The sequence below is a fragment of the Thalassophryne amazonica genome, chromosome 5 (assembly GCF_902500255.1).
Source record: "Thalassophryne amazonica chromosome 5, fThaAma1.1, whole genome shotgun sequence".
Classification (NCBI taxonomy): Eukaryota; Metazoa; Chordata; class Actinopteri; order Batrachoidiformes; family Batrachoididae; genus Thalassophryne; species Thalassophryne amazonica.
In genome coordinates this window covers 60,832,611-60,854,203 of record NC_047107.1, presented here as the reverse complement: position 1 = coordinate 60,854,203, position 21,593 = coordinate 60,832,611, and the positions used below count along the sequence as shown (strand labels likewise).

General features: G+C 40.2%; 1 long non-coding RNA gene across 1 annotated transcript; it reads left to right on the top strand.

Annotated features, from left to right (window-relative positions):
* The first annotated feature begins 2,757 nt into the window (after positions 1 to 2,757).
* LOC117509796 lies at positions 2,758 to 20,793 on the top strand. The gene is made up of 3 exons (XR_004560525.1): positions 2,758 to 2,770; positions 8,441 to 8,443; positions 20,709 to 20,793. It is a non-coding gene; the product is annotated as an uncharacterized LOC117509796 (long non-coding RNA).
* The last annotated feature ends 800 nt before the right edge of the window (positions 20,794 to 21,593 follow it).

Genomic DNA, 21,593 nt, shown 5'->3' with positions numbered 1-21,593 from the left:
ACCCCTCTGACCCAGACAAATTTCTCTCTAGGGGATACTAATAAAGACACTTTGACTTTGACTTTGTTCAGGTTGCCTTACAGTTGATATGGGAAGAGACAGAGGGTTTTGAAGGTGATGCAGAGGAAGAAGTACATATGCAATATACACATAGTGGGCCTCATGTATCAACGTGTATACGGCGATATTTGAGCGTATATGGGGTGTACACCAAAACGGCCGCGCTACTTGGCATTTATCAGTGTTGTCGTTGGCGTACGCTGCGCTGAAAATATACACCAGGTCGAGAGGTGGCGTAAATTTATACACCAAAATGAACCAGCGCTGGAATCCACATAAAAATGAAAATGATCAACATGATAAACAGTGCCATTATACAAATCAATGCATATGTTACATAAATAACACTTTCTTGATTATACTATACGAATATATTATACGAATAATCAATACAAATCCCGCTTTTGCGGGATTGCTGGTCTATCGAGCACGATCCGTGGCCACAGCGCTGACTGCAAAGAAAGCACTGCTCGCCTTTTTCTCCACAACCTGGAGCCAGAGCAGCGCTGAGCTTAACTTTATGTGGTGTGATCGTTTTAGACAATGAAATTGATAATTACAATTGTAGTGTTGTCATTCATTAAAAGGGAGTTTTTCCTTCCCACTGTAGCCAAGTGCTTGCTCACAGGGGGTCGTTTTGACCGTTGTTGTTTTACATAATTATTGTATGGCCTTGCCTTACAATATAAAGCGCCTTGGGGCAACTGTTTGTTGTGATTTGGCGCTATATAAAAAAATTGATTGATTGATTCCCTTCACCCGTGCTGCAATCAGGTTGTGTCGTCTCCATTCGTTTGTCACAATAAAATAAATAAAGAAATACATCTTAAGAATAAAGAAATCTGAAAAATTAGGCGTGTCTTATTAATTGAGCAAGAAAACATCCACATGTCAAGAATTACTGACATGTGAAAAGAGAATACAGTGGTCCCTCGCTATAACGCGGTTCACCTTTCGCGGCCTCGCCGTTTCACGGAGTTTTTAGTCCAATTTGCATCCTTTTTTTTACAGTGTTCTGTGTTCTGCGTGTCTGTTTATAAGAATCTTCTTGCCCAGAAGAAAAAAGAGCGCCATCAACTACTCATAACTGTGTTATGACTCGGAAACAGACACCTGCAGCCAGGTGTGAGTGGAAAAAGGCGCGGCGTCAGGACGCAGAGGCGTGTTCTGTGAAATACTGGTCAGTCACTATTAATAATTTCTTATGTGTCCAACATCGTAGGTTGATCGTTAAAATTAAATTCGTTAGTTCTAAAAGCCATCATAATTATTTATAGGAAAACATTCTATTTTTATTTCTCAAACAAATGTTTGGGCCTGAAAACAGTTTGGTCTTATTTTTCTACTAAGGTTTGAACTTTGAGAGTGTTTACACACGAGAGAAAAGTGAGAAAATGTTCATGCCTGATTGAGAAAAGTGTATAAATTGGTTTTACAGGGTTTTACAGCTTTGAAACGTCTATAATAATTGTAAAAAATAACGCTGACTACGTCGCGGACTTCGCTTTTTGCTGACTATTTTTAGAACGTAACTCCCGCGATAAACGAGTGACCACTGTAACACTTTTTTGATTATACTACAAAACAATTAATACGACGGCCGCTTTTGACGCTCTATTGGCACGCATCATGATTGGTGGAGTTCTTTTTCTTTGCCGTCTTCCTGGCTTCCATGTCGTAAAATGAGGGTGTGTCTGAAGCGGAGTCTGAATATTTATGGGCGTGTTTATTATAATTACGATTGTTTTCACCCGCCGCATTTATCAAGGTCACGTCAGGCGTACGCTGGAAATGGGCAGGTGCGCACTGCTTGATACATGTCACGGCAACTTTGGTGTACTTCAAATTCACACCGGAAATGTATGCCAAAAGTGCACAACGTTGATACATGAGACCCAGTGAAACTCTGCCCCTCATGTGTGGTACAGTCTGGTATGAAAATCGTCAAGTTCAATGGAGCTAATGTGTTGTTCTGAGAGATGTTATTTGTAAACTGACTGGAGTACGTTGAATTTCTTATGAAATTCAAATAATACACTATAGTTTTGGAAAAACTTGCTTCATTTGCACATTTGTTAGTTATTTATCTGTTTAATGATGCATATCCCTATTTTATGAATGAATGTATTTATTTGGCACACAGAATAACAACACAGACAATAACAAAACTCACAACGTACAATGAACCCCTGTGGCCAAAAGGGTGAAGGCAAAAGGGTGAAGGCAGAAGCAAAGCTTGTAAATACCCTCCCCTTATACCATAAAAAATACAGAATGTATACATATATAAAGATATATACTCATAACAACAATACAAAAGAAATGTACACGAACAATACAACTCAGTCAATGCACCAGAATTTCAAAACACAACCAAACGAGCAACAGTGCACAATCCAAAGCACAACAAAATGGCAAACCTAATTCTTCAAACTATAACGGGTAAATATAATAAATTTATAATGATATATATATATATATGAAATTCATTATTTATAATACAAATTTTTGTAAAGCCTTTTAAAGCCAACTAAAGTAGCAAGTAATTTAATATCATCAGGACAATTATTACAAATATTAACACCTTTAATGGAAACACAATGACTTTTCACAGTAGTTTGGATATTTCATTTTTCAAATAATACTGTCCCTCTCAAATTGTAGCTGGAGTCCCTCATTTTAAACAGATCCTGCACATGTTGAGGCAAAAGTTTATTTTCGACTTCATACCTAATTTGTATTGTGATGTAATCAACCACATCACCACATGGGAGAGGAAGTCTTGTGTTTTATGCAGAATTGCAATGACTTATGACATTTTAGATTTAACATAATTAATATGTGTTTACCAGCTTAATTTATCATCAATATATACACCAAGAAATTTTGTATCTGTTACAATTTCAGTTTCGGTATCATGTAATAATAAGTTGCTGCTTACGTTGCTGGACTTATTCCCAAATATGATACACTTAGTTTTACCAAAATGGAACGTTAATTTGTTTGAATAACACCATTGTTTAAATTTCTGTAATTCATTCTCCATTGTGTCCAGGAGCTGTTCCAAATATTCCCACTACAAAACACAGTCATATAATCAGCAAATAAAATACAACTTGCAGACTTGGAAACCAACCACGAATCATTAATGTACAAAAGAAACAGCAATGGCCCAAGGACTGAACCCTGGGACACCCCATATGTTATCTTCAAGAACTCAGAATTTCTCCCACCAATGTGGACACACTGATACCTATTGTGTAAGTAGCTCATTATCCAATCATGTGCCAATCCCCTGATACCATACTTCTGTAATTTTTCCAATAGCAAAGTATGATCTATAGTATCAAATGTTTTCTGTAAATCAAAGAAACCCCTACAGTACATTGTTTATTTTCAAATGTGTTGGAAATTTATTCAACGAAATCCATTACAGGCAAAGAAGTAGTGAGATATTTGAAAACCCTATTGCTGCTTGCTAAGGATATGATGTTTAGCTAAGAAATCATTTAACCTCATTATTAATACCTTTTCCAAAATTTTAGAAAATTGTGGTAAGAGGGAGACTGGCCTATAATTTGAAAAAAAAAAAAAAAAACATGTTTGTCACCACATTTGAACAATGGTATCACTTTTGCTATTTCATTTTGAAAGGAAACTTCCCAGTCATTAATGACAAATTACAGATATACATTAAAGGCTTATACCCCTGTCACACATTGCCGGAATCACGCAGAGTGGCATTGGACTTATGAATCGGCGCACATCCAAAACTGTCGGATTTCAGTTCCAAAATGTTCTGACAACCATCTGCGGAAGTCCACACAGTTGGTCAAAATCCTATGCTATCCTATAAATGGTGCGGGAAAATGCTTGAATTCAACAAAGAGATGGATGTATTTAAAAAAAATAAATAAAACCACATGCCATAAAAAACACAGCATGTCAGCAGTGAATCCCTCTTATCAAGTATGATCCGTCTTTTCCGTCTGTAGATGAACCATGGTCACAGATGTACAGTCATGAAATGACATGAATGAGAAGTAGGGCACTCTGATCATGTCCACATCTGCTGGCGCCGGTGCACCACAGGACTGATGCCGCATCATGTGGAACAGAGCTCACGTGGGTGATGTGACAATCAGATTGCCCGCTGCGGGTCATGATCTAACGGTCCGTTTCAACCTGGGGACAGCCTGTCAATGTGCACGCCATGTACGCGCTCGCTCGCTCGCTGCAGCCATTGCCACAGCAATATATGTTTTTATTTATGTCCACCGTAAGGACAGCAAGCAGACACACACGTATCACAGTGGGCAGTTGTTAGCCCATGTCCATCCAAACACAGTACATGTTGTCCAGCCATGACAACCATCTCTACAGATCTCCACAGCCGCATCTGTCGGCGGCCACACCTCCTGTCAGTTTAGCACACACACCAACTCACTGTGTCTGTTTGCAAAGCCACACTCGTGGAGCACTTAGACAAATTTCACATCCAGCCCAACAGTGATTGTCTGCAGACTGTTATCATGTTAATAGTGTGACTGGCTACACATGGAGTGGTGTTAGATGTGCGTGCGTGTCACCTGTGTGAAGGGGCCCTTACCAAGTGCCATCAGAATGCCATCAGCAAGTTCTGCAACAATTAGGTTGCAAAGATCTCAAGAGAGCTCTTTGTTTTTTACCCATCATGAAACACCTTTTTATAGGCCATCAGGTGGGACTGAACCAGCTGATATTAATTTGCACTGACTCGGGGCAGGATTGGTTTCCAATAGATATCCTCCTGACTACTAGGTTTTTTATTATATATATATATATATATATATATATATATATATATATATATATATATATATATATATATATATATATATATACACACACACACACAAACCCAATTCCAATGAAGTTGGGATGCTGTGTGAAATGTAAATAAAAACAGAATACTATGATTTGCAAGTCTTCTTCAACCTATATTCAATTGAATACACCACAAAGACAAGATATTTAATGTTCAAACTGATAAACTTTATTGTTTCTGCAAATTTGCACATTTGCTCATTTTGAAATGGATGCCTGAAACACATTTCAAAAAAGTTTGGACAGCGGTATGTTTACCACTGTGTTACATCACCTTTCCTTCTAACAACACTCAATAAGCATTTGGGAACTGAGGACACTAACTGTGAGCATCATGATTGGGTATAAAAGGAGCATCCCCAAAAGGCTCAACCATTCGCAAACAAAGATGAGGCAAGGATCACCACTTTGTGAACAACTGTGTGAAAAAAATAGTCCAACAGTTTAAGAACAATGTTTCTCAATGTTCAGTTACAAGGAATTTAGGGATTCCATCATCTAGTAAAAGTAAGTCCCTTCGGCTGTTCCCTTGTTTGCACTCGGGGTCACCACAGCAAATCCAAGGTGGATCTGCATGTTGAATTGGCACAGGTTTTACGCCGGATGCCCTTCCTGACACAACTCCACATTACATGGAGAAATGTGGCAGGAGTGGGATTTGAATCTGGAACCTTCTGCTCTGAAACCAAGCACATTAACCACTTGGCCACCACCCCTACTATAGGGATTCCATCATCTACAGTCCATAATATAATCAGTAGATTCGCAGAATATGGAGAATTTTCTACACGTAAGCAGCAAGGCCGAAAACCAACACTGAATGCCCGTGACCCCTCAGGCGGCATTGCATTAAAAACTGACTTCATTGTGTAAAGGATCTTACCGCGTGGGCTCAGGAACACTTCAGAAAACCATTGTCAGTTAACACAGTTTGTCACTACATCTACAAGTGCAAGTTAAAACTCTACCATGCAAAGCAAAAGCCATACATCAACAACATCCAGAAACGCTCCCAACTTCTCTGGGCCCGAGCTCATTTGAAATGGACAGATGCAAACTGATGAAGTGTGCTGTGGTCTGATGAGTCCACATTTCAAATTGTTTTTGGAAATCATGGACATTGTGTCCTCCAAACAAAAGAGGAAAAAGTCCATCCAGATTGTTACCAGTACAAAGTTCAAAAGCCAGCATCTGTGATGGTATGGGGTGTGTTTGTGCCCATGGCATGGGCAACTTACACATCTGTGATTGCACCATCATTGCTGAAAGGTACATCCAGGTTTTGGAGCAACACATGCTGCCATCCAAGCAACATCTTTTTCAGGGACATCCCTGCTTATTTCAGCAAGACAATGCCAAGCCACATTCTGCATGTGTTACAACAGCATGGCTTCGTAGTAAAAGAGTGCGGGTACTAAACTGGTCTGCCTGCAGTCCAGACCTGTCGCCAACTGAAAATGTGTGGCACATTATGAAGCGCAAAATATGACAACGGAGACCCCGGACTGTTGAACATCTGAAGTCATACATCAAGCAAGAATGGGAAAGAATTCCACCTACAAAGCTTCAACAATTAGTGTCCTCAGTTCCCAAATGCTTATTGAGTGTTGTTAGAAGGAAAGGTGATGTAACACAATGGTAAACATACCACTGTCCAAGCTTTTGTGAAACGTGTTGCAGGCTTCCATTTCAAAATGAGCAAATATTTGCACAAAAACAATAAAGTTTATCAGTTTGAACATTAAATATCTTGTCTTTGTGGTGTATTCAACTGAATATAGGTTGAAGAGGATTTGCAAATCATTGTATTCTGTTTTTATTTGCATTTTACATATATATATATATATATATATATATATATATATATATATATATATATATATATATATATATATATATATATATATATATATATATATATCCTAGTCTAAGTCTGGCGGTTAACCATAAATTAAGTTATGTGTAGTTATGGGAAATGACAGAGAAAAAGTGGCATGGAAAGCTAAGATACCAGCCAAAATCTATGGTTTATTTCTTTGTATGTAGGGATTACTTGGGTTGTTCCTGATATCTGGTGAAAATTTCATGTCAGTAGCACCTTTGGAAATAAATTTACTGAGAAAAATGGTGACGTCCCCACTCCAGACGCATACAGCAGACAGTCAGCCACTATGCATGCACGTGTCGAGCGGACCAATTCAGTGAGATTCCACATGAGAAAGTTATCACCTTTACTCCTGTTTTCGCAGGATGTTGCATCTCCTCTATTGCTTCCTCTCTCCACCAGTCATGCATCAGTGGGACACTACCCTAAGTGAAGATAATGTTGACTACTGGATGGAAAGGCTTTGCACAGTGGAACAATTAGCTAAACACAGAAAACAGATTCAGAACAATGTTGTTTCTTTTGGACAGAAAAGCTCCCTCAAAATGTGCAACTGGATGTGCAGATACAGTACATAAATGACACTCACTACAATAAACCTACTGGTATTTGTGCATGTGAACTTCAGCAATATGGCTAAACAGAAACAGAAATTACGCAGTGATCATAAACATAAATGTTCTAGACTGAATTTGAGATGGGTGTGTTTTCTCAGTTTCTCATTCTTACAATGTTTGCAGCATCTTAAAAATGTTTTAAACTTTTTGTTGGTTTGTTTTTACCTCGGAGGCAGCCTCCAAGTGTTTTTCCTAGGCCATCTATTACAGTACAAGTGTGCACAGACACTGAACAATTATGGATATTAACAAGGACAACTACTCCTCCCTCCTCCTCCCCCCTCACCACAACACATGCACGCTTACAAGGAAAACAGAACAAACCATGTGTCTTCATTTGTAATCAGTGCGGACTCAGAAGTGGTGCCAAGCCTCTTGCTGAGGGAGCTCTGTTAAGAAGATGATCTTGGCAGACAATGTCCTGGCAGAAGGTGCCCCAGATCCTTGTCTTAATTCTCTCTCTCGCTCCTTTGCACTGTGTCAGCATCCCTCTGTTTCAGTCTTTCCTCTGTTCCATCTCTGAGACTGCAGGCAGATAAGCTAACTATAAACCGGCTGGGCATCCATCATGGAATGGCTGTGTTGTTTGGAGCTGTTGTGTTAATTCTGACGTGGACAGAGTGAAATTGATCGAGCCATAACAACACTGAAACATGACAGGTGATCACAGTTTAAATAAAGAATTTACAGAAAGGGTGTGCAGCACAGTGGATTTGTGGTTAGCACTGTTCTCGGGGGATCGCGTCCCACCTGGTCCTTTCTGTGTGGAGTTTGCGTGTTCTCCCAATGTTTGCATGTGTTCCTTTGCTTTGGCTTCTTCCCACATCCAAAAGACATGCAGGTTAGGTGAATTGGAAACTTTAAATTGACTGTAGTTGTGTATGTGTGTTAATGTGTTTGTCTATACGTGGCCCTGCGACAGTCTTGCATCCTGTCCACTGCGTACCCTGCCTCTCACCCTATGACTGCTGGGATAGGCTCCAGCACCCCACCCTTTGACCCTTGATTGGAGTTAGTGGGTATAGAAAATGAATGAATATATAGGAAGGGTAGCTTTAACAACCCGCTATGTCACGTGGTACTTTACCATTTTTTGTGGGTACAAAATCATTAAGTGGCATAAAAGTGCAACACTTTTTAAAGGATCATACCAAAGAACAGAAGCACATATATGGTACGTTCAGGAAACCTTTTTGTAACCCGTAAAACTGAAACAGGTGCACTGGTTTCAGGTCTTTTGGTACTCTATGAAATAAATTTATTTACACGTAAATATTACATTAAATGTACCTCAACCTTTTGTATAACACTATACACACGTGTATGGTGTTGTACTTTCTGTGAAGAAGAAGGATTAAAAAGTTTACCCAACATGATTTGCATGAAAGGCTGTTACATGGTGGCTTAGCAGTTAGCACTGTTGCTTCACAGCAAGAAGGTCCTGGGATCACATCCCACCTGGTCTTTTCTGTGTGGAGTTCTCCCTGTGTTCACATGGGTTCCCTCTGCATGCTTCATCTTCCTCCCACTTCTAAAGACATGTATGTTAGGTAAATGGGAAACTTTAAATTGACCATAGGTATTTGTCTCTCTATACAGTTGTGTTCAAAATAATAGTAGTGTGTCTAAACAAAGTGAGAAAAAATCAAAATTCTGAAAATAGCTTTTATTTCCATACAAGCAAATGCATTGGGAACACTGCACATTCTATTCCAAATCAAAACATGCTCTCTGCATGATTGTGGAGTGCAGATGACCACATTTGAGCTGTCTGTGAAAACTGTCTAAATGCTCCACAAGTGTGCCGTTACCAAGCAACACACATGGGTGTGACTGTGCTGAAATTCCCCCCAACACATGTGGCAGCATGCCAGTGTGTCCCCCCCAACACGTAGCGCGCATGTGTCTCATGTCCCCCCATCCCCCAATGCATGCGGCCTGCATGTGTGTTGCTCCCCCCCGCCCCCGCCACATGTGTTGCACGGGGCAAACTTACATGACATGCTGATAATTACATACAGACAAGATCACATGGAAACCGGCCAGCCACATCTGAGCACACAGCATGGCAAGGCACCTCTCAGCTGATCATAGACCAGCCACTCATTGACAGCTGGAATTGACAGCTCAGTGCATATGATGTGTTAAATTAACTTAACACAGCCATGAGTAGTATAGAAATAAATACTACAACACCTACAATTACATCACAAATAACTAAAATAAATAATCACTGAACAAAGGAACAGAGAGTGACACTTTGTTATGTGCACTGATCGAAAAAGTGGGTGTGTCCACAAACAGCTGCAGCTGTTGACATCTGTGGACCTGCAAGTCACTGCTGGAGAACATGTACCATGTTACAACTCCACACCGGGAGGCACGTGCATGTGCTTGCTGTTGTCATGTGGAAATACATAAAAACATATATCGCCTTTGCAACGGCTGGCGCGACCGTGTCAGCACGCACATCGGCAGGCTGTGCCAGGTGAAATGGACTGTCTGATCATGTGTACACTCAGCTGAATGTGACTTCACCCATGTGAGCTATGGTCTACACGATGCAGTGTCTGTCCTTCGCCACGCCACTCTCTGGACATGTAGGGCTAGACAGACACACGCATGGGCCCAGCTGGACACGCCAGGCCAGCAGATGTGCACATGATAAGAGGGCACTGCGTCATTCATGTCATTTCATGACTTGACATCTATGACCATGGGTCATATACAGAAGAACAGAAGGATCATACTTGTATTGTCCACTGAATAAGAAGGATTAAATATTAGAAATTATGGTGTTTTTTTTATGGTGTGTGATTTTTTAATTTTTTCCCCTCACAACAGCAGTGTGATGTGGTGCCACATGTTCCAGCTGCTCACACTGTGTTTGTGCTTGTTCCTGCACGTGCACGAAACTGCTGCTACTGTATTGTTAACATGTGTCCTACCGTGTATCCCTTTTGACAGCAGGTGGAATGTTTTGCGGTTCCCCATTTTGTTTTTTGCTCCTGGATTTTTGGCCGGTTTCTGCTTCTTTCATCCAATTTCATTTTATGTGTGAAGGGGCCCTTAAGGTTGTCAAACTTTAAAGTTTTGTTACTAACATATGAAATCCTTCATGGAGTAGGACCTGGCTATTTGGCTCATCTAATTAGACCTTATGTACTAGCCTGTGTTCTGTGTTATCAGGATGCAGAATTACTATGTGTTCCAGAGGATAAAGAGACGTCAGCAGCCCTCAGAGCTTTTTCCAACCATGCACCTATTCTGTGGAATAGTCTGCCTCCTGGAGTCATTCAAATATTGGCCTCTCTTCATTGGCTTCCTGTTAATTCTAGAATAGAATTTAAAATTCTTCTTCTTACTTATAAGGTTCTGAATAATCAGGTCCCATCTTATCTTAGGGACCTCGTAGTACCATATCACCCCAATAGAGCGCTTCGCTCTCAGACTGCAGGCTTACTTGTAGTTCCTAGGGTTTGTAAGAGTAGAATGGGAGGCAGAGCCTTCAGCTTTCAGGCTCCTCTCCTGTGGAACCAGCTCCCAATTCAGATCAGGGAGACAGACACCCTCTCTACTTTTAAGATTAGGCTTAAAACTTTCCTTTTTGCTAAAGCTTATAGTTAGGGCTGGATCAGGTGACCCTGAACCATCCCGTAGACTGCTGGGGGGTTCCCATGATGCACTGTTTCTTTCTCTTTTTGCTCTGTATGCACCACTCTGCATTTAATCATTAGTGATCGATCTCTGCTCCCCTCCACAGCATGTCTTTTTCCTGGTTCTCTCCCTCAGCCCCAACCAGTCCCAGCAGAAGACTGCCCCTCCCTGAGCCTGGTTCTGCTGGAGGTTTCTTCCTGTTAAAAGGGAGTTTTTCCTTCCCACTGTAGCCAAGTGCTTGCTCACAGGGGGTCGTTTTGACCGTTGGGGTTTTACATAATTATTGTATGGCCTTGCCTTACAATATAAAGCGCCTTGGGGCAACTGTTTGTTGTGATTTGGCGCTATATAAAAAAAATTGATTGATTGATTGAAATCTAGGCTAACAACCCATCTGTTCTCCCTTTCCTATGACTGATATTTCAATGTTGTACTGTACTAATTTTTCTTCCATGTTAAATTATGTTACTAGAAACTGGAGCAGGATTTGGTCTCATCATATTTAAGTCCTGGCACTGTGAAGCAAAGGGCTAGCTGGCCAGCTGGTGACAATCATAATAGCATCCTGTTACATTGCTCCTGAAAATTTGTGTCTGTTCAGGGTTTGTTCTGTTTGATTTCTGCTCCGTCTCTCTTGTCTGAGGTCGTGCTGATCTTCAGTCACTCTTGTTATTGTTAGAATGGCCTAAGCAGTTGGTCACCCCTCTGAGGCTGGTCTGCTTGAGGTTTCTTCCTCTAAAATGCCTGAGGGAGTTATTCCTGAGTACTTTTCCTACATGCTTGCTAAGGTTACAGCTTACCCTTGTGAAGCACCTTGCGGTGACTTATGTTGAGATTTGGTGCTGTATCAATAAACTGAACTGAACAATCATTTTGCATGTTACAACTGTACCTGTTAGTGATGCATCAGGTTGAAAGACATATGTAGCATATATACTAATATATACTACTAATATACTACTATATTGGATTAACCATGGAATTGATCAGCTGGTCTCTGAACGCTATTGACACCATTTTTTCAACAAGGAAATCAGGGCTGAGGGACCCTGCGTGCCCAGATGGAACCTACCCTGCGGGCTATGTTCTTGACACCTGAGAGACATGGCATGTCACATGCTTTGTGCCATTCTCTGTGGAGGACATTGAGGATTTATTTATATTTGGTTTCACTGTAGGAGGGCTGGTACTTATTGGTTTATGTGCTGCCCTGACCTACCGGAAAGTGGCAAGATGGCTGCCACCAGAAACACGACCCCTCACCTGTCCATCATGATTAATGAGTTTGGCAAGGTGATGCATTCTCAGACTGCGTTAACCCTTGAACTCAGATGCAAAATGGATAACATCTCCGAGCAAATGCACACCTTGCAAAGGAAGATGTCGGAGACCAGGGAATATTCATAGTTGGATCTGGTTGTTCATGTGAAGCTGTAAAGGTGTTTTTCACTGCTCAACCATAAACATGGCAGGCTTATCAGCCTCTAAAGGACAAAATGCCCTGTTATTTTCCTCCAGAAGAATTTCTACGGCCTTGGTGAACAGTCGGCTGCCTTCTTATCTTCCAGTACACATGGGCAGAAACTGACTCACACATGGACAGAGACTGAAAGCATGCTCCCACCTTCCCCCTACCCCCCTCCTGTCCTCATTCCACACCCCATCCCGGCTGTTGCTCATCCACTCCTATCCCATCCCCCCGGGGTGCTGCACAGTTTTATCTGCAGTAGGTCCCCGTTCCCCCTAAGCTGATGGCAACACGACTACATGTTGCTGCGGCTCCCCCACACTCACATCGCCTCAATTCGGTAAACAGACTGTTTCAAGTTTAGTGCACATAAACAATGTCAAATGTATATGTGTTGTCTTAATTTTGATGTGTGCCATTATTACGGTAAACAAGTAATAATTGTGGATTAATTGCTGTATCTTGTCTGTGGTAACTTGAGTGTGGATGTAATCTCGTTGCACTCGTGTAATGACAATGACAATAAATGTAGACTAGTCTGTCTAGACAGACAGACAGACAGACAGACAGACAGATAGATAGATAGATAGATAGATAGATAGATAGATAGATAGATAGATAGATAGATAGATAGATAGATAGATAGATAGATAGATAGATAGATAGATAGATAGATAGATAGATAGATAGATAGATAGATAGATAGATAGATAGATAGATAGATCGATCTTTATTTTGTGTGCACAGTGTTTTCAGGAAATGAGGCACACATACTGTTTTATGGCTCATTGATTCGGCCCTGATATTGATGGCTGTGGACTCCCGTGACACATTTTGCATGGAGGCAGAAATTAGTTATCTCTACACAAGAATTGTCCTGAGTGGATGAGAAACAGTTATTTAATGGATCCTATCATGTTCCAGTCACAAAAAATGTGACAGGTGCCAAATTTAGAGGAAATCTTTGAACAATTTAGAAACATTTTGCCATTGTGAGTTGGAAGCTGGTTTCCGTGGTAAGTTCTGTGAGTGTCAGAGTATCACTTTTATGGATAATTCAGCATATGGGCTTATCTGGACTGCATGCAGCATATTTATATTCATAAAAATTTTGTGTTCACTTCATTAATGGAAAAAATAAAATTTACATCTAGACTTGTTCATACATGGATTGTACTCAAAATGAGAAAGAATACACTACATTCACTACTTTTCTCATTTATAGAGTGGTCCAGACCTGTCTTAGGAGCCATGCATAATTAGCCTGCTGTTACCCACACCTACAGTTTTCACTAATTGACTGTCTATCCGTTTGAACTCCAGCAATGCGTCTTTGTCCTCTGGAAGAACAAGGGCTGTATTTCAAAAGAATTATTCAGTTCATACAAGATCCTGTTGTCCATAGCAAAGGACATTCCAAAAAACAAACAACAAAAAAAAGGTTTTTAAGTTTATGTTGTCTTCACTAAGACAATAATTTAGTGCAATACAAGCAGCAATTGCAACACTTTTTCCTTAAATTAGTTTTACCTAAAATCTGACATGTTTGTGTTAATGTTATTCTACACCTGGATGATAACATCATTCCAAATTTAATCATATCAAAACAATACCATTGTTTTAAATTGGCTTTACATGTTATTGTTTAACAATACAAAGTTGATTCCTCATAGCTCATGTCAGGGGTCACGTTTTGGCTGTGGTCCTGTGATTTTTTTTTCCCTCCATCATACCTGTTATTTTTCTCTTGTGACATTTGCTTGTTCTGCTCTTGTTGTGACGTCTGTGTTAGTTTCACTACTGTCATGGGTCATGTTTTGTCTATTTTATAGTCACACTTTGTGATTTCTGATTATTTTAAATCTGTTATTTTGTAGAGTTGGCATTAATGATTTGATTCTGACAATTATTTTGTGTTAGTTTTGACTTCCAGGCTATTGACCTCCACTTTGGAGTGCCAGTTTGTACTTCTGGGTTTGATTGCTCTGTGTCCTTCATAAACACCATGAGAATGTCGTCCAGTCACCGGATTGTTGCATTGGGGTCTGTCCCACTCTCTAGCCTTTTGTGTTACAGTGGTTATTAATTCCATGATACTGACTCAAGTTGCCTTTATGAGCGTCGTTTTTCTTATTGTTTTTGGCTCTAGTTCCAGTGTACTGATATGTCGTCATTGACTCCTGCTGCCGTTCTAGAGTCCTGTTTTTCACATTCCCCTTTGGACTCTGTGGTATGAGAATTCCTGGTTTTTGATGTCATTCTTTGTTTTGGACAGTTATACTATTTAATCACCTGAAAGACTTGCTCGTGAAAATTCCTGGTTACTGAACTCAAACTGTGTTTTGGTAACTCCAGCTGCTTCGTATTTGTAAGGCAGTTACTAACAAAAACTCTGCCTACAGTATTACTCTGTCATTTAGGAAATTCATTCATTCATTCATCTTCAACCGCTTAGTCCAATTAAGGGTTGCGGGGGGCTGGAGCCTATCCCAGCAGTCATAGGGTATGAGGCGGGGTACACCCAGGACAGGACGCCAGTCTGTCGCAGGGCCACAAACAGACAAACAAACACACACACACCCACACACACACCTAAGGACAATTTAAAGATTCCAATCCACCTAACCCGCATGTCTTTGGATGTGGGAGGAAACCGGAGCACCCGGAGGAAACCCACGCAAACAAGGGGAGAACATGCAAACTCCACACAGAAAGGCCACAGGAATTGAACCCACGACCTTCTTGCTGCGAGGCAACAGTGCTAACCACTAAGCCACTGTGCCACCATTTAGGAAATTCTATTGTTTAAATCCTCTAAAAGATAGTTGCTAGTGAAAATTCTGGTAACTGTATTCATTCAGTGTTTTGGAAAAGTCCATGTGACAGAAATCAGTCTGACAGCACATCTGCTGTCTAGTGATTCTAGTATTCTCTAGTGATTTTCCTGTTAGACTAGACAACATGATGTGATTCCCATGTAATGGAACCAATCTTGTTTCATTATCCATCCCGGTCTCTCATATTGCCACTGTAGTTCTGTGAATTGTTTCAAACAATAAACCTGTTCTAAGCATCCTTTGTTGTGGTTCTCTGGACTGGGGTCATAGTCTAGAGCTGCTGCATTGCAAAACCACTTATTCTTTCAAACAGGCTTTCTTTTGATTATCTCAATGATAGAAATTCTCCTTGAACCCTCTTGTTGTTCTCATTCCTGTGGCGCTGAATCATTTCTTCATACTTTACTGATGGCATGACCTTCAGGTGACAAAGCATTAACAGCACTGATTATTTTTCCAATTCTCTGGCTTTAGCATATCACTTTATTGCACTCTTTATGTTGTTAGAATTAATATACAGTAGGTAAAATAAGTATTGAATGCATCACCATTTTTCTCAAAAATATTTGTAAAGGTGCTATTCACATGAAATGTTCACCAGATTTCAGTAACAACCCAAGTAATCCATGCATGCAGGTGATGGTCTAGTGGTTAAGATGTTGGGCTTGAGTCCAGAAGATCATGGGTTCAAATCCCCGCCTGACTGGAAAATCACTCAGGGCCCTTGGGCAAGGCCTTTAATCCCCTATTGCTCCCGGTGTGTAGTGAGCGCCTTGTATGGCAGCACCCTGACATCGGGGTGAATGTGAGGCATAATTGTAAAGTGCTTTGAGCGTCTGATGCAGATGGAAAAGTGCTATATAAATGCAGTCCATTTATTTCAGTCAGCGTGTCAAGTACTTTTTCCCTATGTCATTCTGTTTTATTACACACCTTAATTCATGGACATGTATGATTTGATTACTTTGTATGTGTGGATTACTTAGGTTGTTACTGAGATCTGGTGAAAATTTCATGTCAATATCAGCTTTAGAAATATATTTACTGAGAAAAATGGTGACATGCTCAATACTTCTTTTACCCACTGTATTTTCTGTAGTGGATCTCTGGGAGCTGGGCAGCAATCTTACAACGTGAAGTTCCTCTTCTTTGTCTTTGGTGTCATTTTCTTTAAGGAACACACACACACACACACACACACACACACACACACACACACACACACACACACACACACACACACACACACACTCATCTTCAACCACTTTGTCCAGTTAAGGGTCACGGGGGGCTGGAGCCTATCCCAGCAGTCACAGAGCGTGAGGCGGGGTACACCCTAAAAAATATCATTTTTACAGCTTTGTTTTTTGAAAAAAGCTATTAAATGTGGTAGGAAGCAATGTTTGCAATATTTAAATTTAGCTGCTTTTGACTTTATTTTTAAGGATAATTTCATGTCAGAATCAGTCCGTCGCCTGCAGATTTGACATTCATGCACAAGTTTTGGTTTATGAGTTTTCTATTAGTTTGTTTATACATTGTTCATTTACCATTCTTCTTTTTATGTCTTTTTATGTCCCCTTCTCCTTAGTTCCCCATGCTGTGCACCGGCATCATGGCACATATTTCTGAGAAAATTTACTCAGTCAGTAAGATGGCATATGTGGACTTTGGACCACTCACCCAGGGGCTAAATAGTTTAAATAAATAAATAAAACTGGGATGGCACACATTTAAGAATAAAAGGCCATTAATCAAGACATCAGCAGAATGGGTTTTATGATTCTAAGAAGGAAAGGGAAAATCTTTGGCATTTGACACCTAAGCAGAATGCACATCATGAAAACACATACAAAAATGTTGGACAGCACACATTTATGAACTCAAGATAAAATAAAAATTCAATGGGACTGCACGTTTGTATTTGTTAATCAGTATATACAAGACAGACAGACAACAGTTTGTAGAGAGAGCAATTCATGTCAAAACTGCATAAAACACTCAAAAAAAAAAAACATGTTTGAAATGTAGCATCACTTTCTATCTTGTTAATGCAGTTTACAGTCCCGGCATCATGAGTGGGTCTTAGGGTGCCTGGCCCGCTCTTGGAGGCAGTTGGGCGTGCCCTGGATGGAGGAGCCTGTCAGTCACCCACCTACCACAAAAATCACAGGCTACCCAGAATGATATGTGCCAGATTGGGCCTGAGCCCCTCCCTCTGTCATATTCATAATCAGGGACAAAGGGTGGCTCACCCCAGCTGTGTGCATGTCAGTCTCTGTGTGCCGTGCCCCTCCCTGGAGGAATTTCATTCATCCAGGAACACCTTAGGGGAAAATTCACACTTGCTATCTGATCACATCATCGGCGTTTAGAAATGACATTTTCAGTATGTAGTTCTGAGCGATGCAATGGTCAATGTGGCATCTTTTCTGATCTCATAATTATGAGATCTTTTCTCATAAATATGATCTGTTAATTATGAGATCTTTGCTTGTAATTGCAAGATAAGGTAAGTATTTTTTTTTTAATCCAGTGAATGCAATGCGCTTAGCTGTGAAAGAGAATGAGAAGTGAAAAAACTCTGCTGAACTAACAGATGGATATATGGCGATTCTGTAACCATAGACCACGGAGGGTCTAGGGTCCTAGATGAAAGTGAAAGAGAGAATGAAAGAAATTGAATTTCACCGTTATGGATAACTCAGCTGGGTATGAGTTGCTTGTAGCTTATATTTGTATTTGCTTCATAAAGGAGGTGCATGAAGTTTTTAATATCCTATTAGCCTGATATTAGAGGTGTATTTAAACTGTGTGACCTTGCTTTACAGCCCCGTGCTTTATTAATGTGAGTTAGACGTGAAGATTGCGCTTTCCTTCTCAATCTGTTATAATTGCATATTCAAGAGTTCAATTTTTTTTTAAATATCCCAAGGAGACACCCTCAATTAAATAGGACTTTACACTTCTGGCCAAAAAAAAGTGCCCCCCTCAGAGCAATGTAAGGTCCCTCCACAAATCTGTGTCAGGTGCCAGGACTGGCAGTTTACAGTGTCAAGCACAGTGCAATCATCCATCTTTTTCACACTTAATCCATGTTAGAAGCATTCTGTGCTAGGTTGAGAGAAAGCAGAAATACAAATCAATGTTCACATATCAGGCGCTCCATGTTTTATTTACACAAGCAAATCAACAGCTTTCAGCTCAAGTGTGAAAGGGGCCACAATGACATTAGTGCATCTTAATTCTGTTCATTATCTATCTTTGTCATCTCATGCTTGGATTCCAGTGCTGACTCATTGATTCTTCAATGCTTGCTGTTGCTACCTGTCCATTTACTATTTCTTGTTTTTGCCCATCCATTTCCATTTGAGTGGGATTCCTTGTTCCTCTCTCCCCGCTTTCATTCAGTCTGTCACTTTGTGTTTTTCTCTCTCTTCCCATGTCCCAGCTTCTATCCTCGCTTTATCGTTATCCCAGCACTTTCATTATCCCTTGTCTAGCTGCATTCATTCAATTTGTCTTTCTCTGCATTGCTGTCAGCATTTTTCCCTTTTCCCATCACTCGACCTCTCGGTGCGCCCTCTCTCTTCACATCCCTCTGTTCTCATTATTATCTCACAGCAATGCTCCTCCATTCTGTGCCAAACATAGTGTTTTCATATTCCTTTAGCATATGGTGAGCTATCGTTGCTGTACAAAAGTCATCAGTATTTCTATCACCTCGTCAATCCTGTAATATCTAAGCAGATGGTTTCACATGAACTGCTGATGGTTTTCTTCCCAAACACAGACCACAACTCTTGTCACTGTTTGAACCTTTTTATGAAAAGAAAATATGAGGACAAAAACAAAGTATCTGACCTAATTTCATCATACAGAAACAAATGAAACATGTGAGTTGTTGTTTGGTGGGGAGGTGTAGGGAACCTTCTTACAAATATGTGAATTTTTGTCCCTTCTGCAGAGTGCATCAGTCGCTAGTGGTCAGACAGAGTGAACATGTGTACTAAGCACCCATCGCATTCTTATTTGCTATATAACATGACAGAATGACCTGAGCAAAGGCATTGCATCAAATTTTGCCAAAACCTTGGTGCCCAGTGGTGGGCACACTTCCGATAATACAATAACAGATAATTATCGAAGATAATGTTTTCATTATCGAATTATCTTTTTAGATAACTTTAAAAACCATTATCAGACCAATTATCTTCAGATTAATTTTTGTCCGATAACTTTTAGACCGATAAAGTTGAACAGCGACAAGCATTTTTAAAATTTAAAATCAGTTCAGCACCCACCTGTTAAAAGTTTTGTAACAGATGGATAGTTATATCCTCTGCTAACAAAAGAGAGCTGCTTCTGTGAAAAGCATCTCTATCCTCTGTAGACAAAGGAGAAATGAGCCCCCCCCCCCCCCCCAAAAAAAAATCATTTCCTATAACACCATACTGATATGCTGGCAATATCACCTAAGTCATCCAGAGGCATACATTTTTAACTTATGGTTCAAATTTTAACCAAACTAATTTTGGACAAGTTATTTAAAATTATTGTCATGTCTGAAGTTTTATAAAGTGAAAATATCAGATATATGTTTTAGTTTTAAAGTAATGTGCTAATTTTTAAGGTTTTGTGAGCACATGCTGTGCCCAGCAGTGCATTATGGGTAGGATGATGTAATCTCAGTACGTTCATGACAGGACAATTGCATTTCAGACACTCTGTTCAGGCTTCACGGACAACAGCATTAAACTCTAGTGCCTAAAACTCTTGTGAATATATTCTCTGGGTTTATAGACGTTGTTATTGTATTTGCGTTTGTTAAATTCCACGCATTTTAAATGTAGCAGACAGGTATTATCTGGAATTTTGTTTTCAAGGCCTCTACTGCCATCTACTGGCCAGTAGTGTTCTTGGCAGTATTCACCCTAAGTACTAAGCGTCTGGGCACCAGTAGATGCAGTGTTCTATTTATTTTGACACCGGTTATATCAGATGATTGTCAAATCAACTTTTTGGTTTTGCAAATGGCTTTTTTTTTTTACAAATGAAGTTTAAAAACAAAACAAAACAACAGCAAAAAGTGGGAGCGGTTAGACGCTTGTAGCTTCTCAGCAGCAGGATACCCTCACGACGGCCGACCAGAATAATATCAAACAGGTTTGATTTTCATTGGACCATACAATCGGCGATCAGGAGGTGGTCCTGAGATGTTAAACGCAGCTTGTTACTCCATGTACACTACACGATGCAGGACGCGCGATTAACCTGAAACTCGGTCCAAAAAATTCCTGCATGTGTCGAGGCCGAAGGATTTTCAGGCTTGTCTGTGGAAGAAGAAAGAGTCAGGACATTGACTGTTTGTCAAATAACAGGCTTTAATACAAAGCTTTGGACGGTATTTCAACCAGAGAGTGTGCTCTGATTGGAACAGTGTAAAGTGTGGCTTTCTGAGCACAGCTTTTATCCACATCAGGGTAGGAAGAAATTATGCATACAGTGTTAACACAATACATTTGTTCACACATAAACACAGAGTTAGAGGAAAAGTAAGTAGTGGTTGTTCTCCTATTTATGACAGGGCTGTGATGATCAAAATGATGATCAAAGGGTCCTTTTCATTTACAAGTCCTTGGGGGTCTCGGAGCCACATCCCACTGTGAGACTGTCTACAGTGCTTCTTCTTGCATTGTGATTGATCAGGGTTTTAGCAGAGTAACACGGAGCCATTTGGCTGAGGAGGCAGCCTAAGGAATGGTTTTTATCAAATGTGTCACAAAAGGCTGTTGATCACTAAGTTTCACACCAAGCGTGTCTTTAGCATTTAAGTGACAGAAGGGTTACAGTTGGTCAAACAAACAGAACTTTAAACATTTGGTCAAACATTTAATAGAAGAAGGAACATTTACTTTAATAGAAAAGCAAATTTATCATTTTAGTTTCCACACATGAAAAATCATCTCGCACAGTGTAAAGCACGTTTTACAACATCATAAAACGTGCGCACATTCTCACCACATGCAAAACATTTTGCGATGACACTTCCAGGGCTCCGTAAAAATGCTTGTTTTTACAAATAAAAAAAGGAATATTTTCCAAAAGCACATTTATCTGTAAACACCAACACACGACAGACGTCACATTAACGTGTTGGTTTAAATAATGAATGACTGAACCAATCAGTGTTTAGCAGAGGC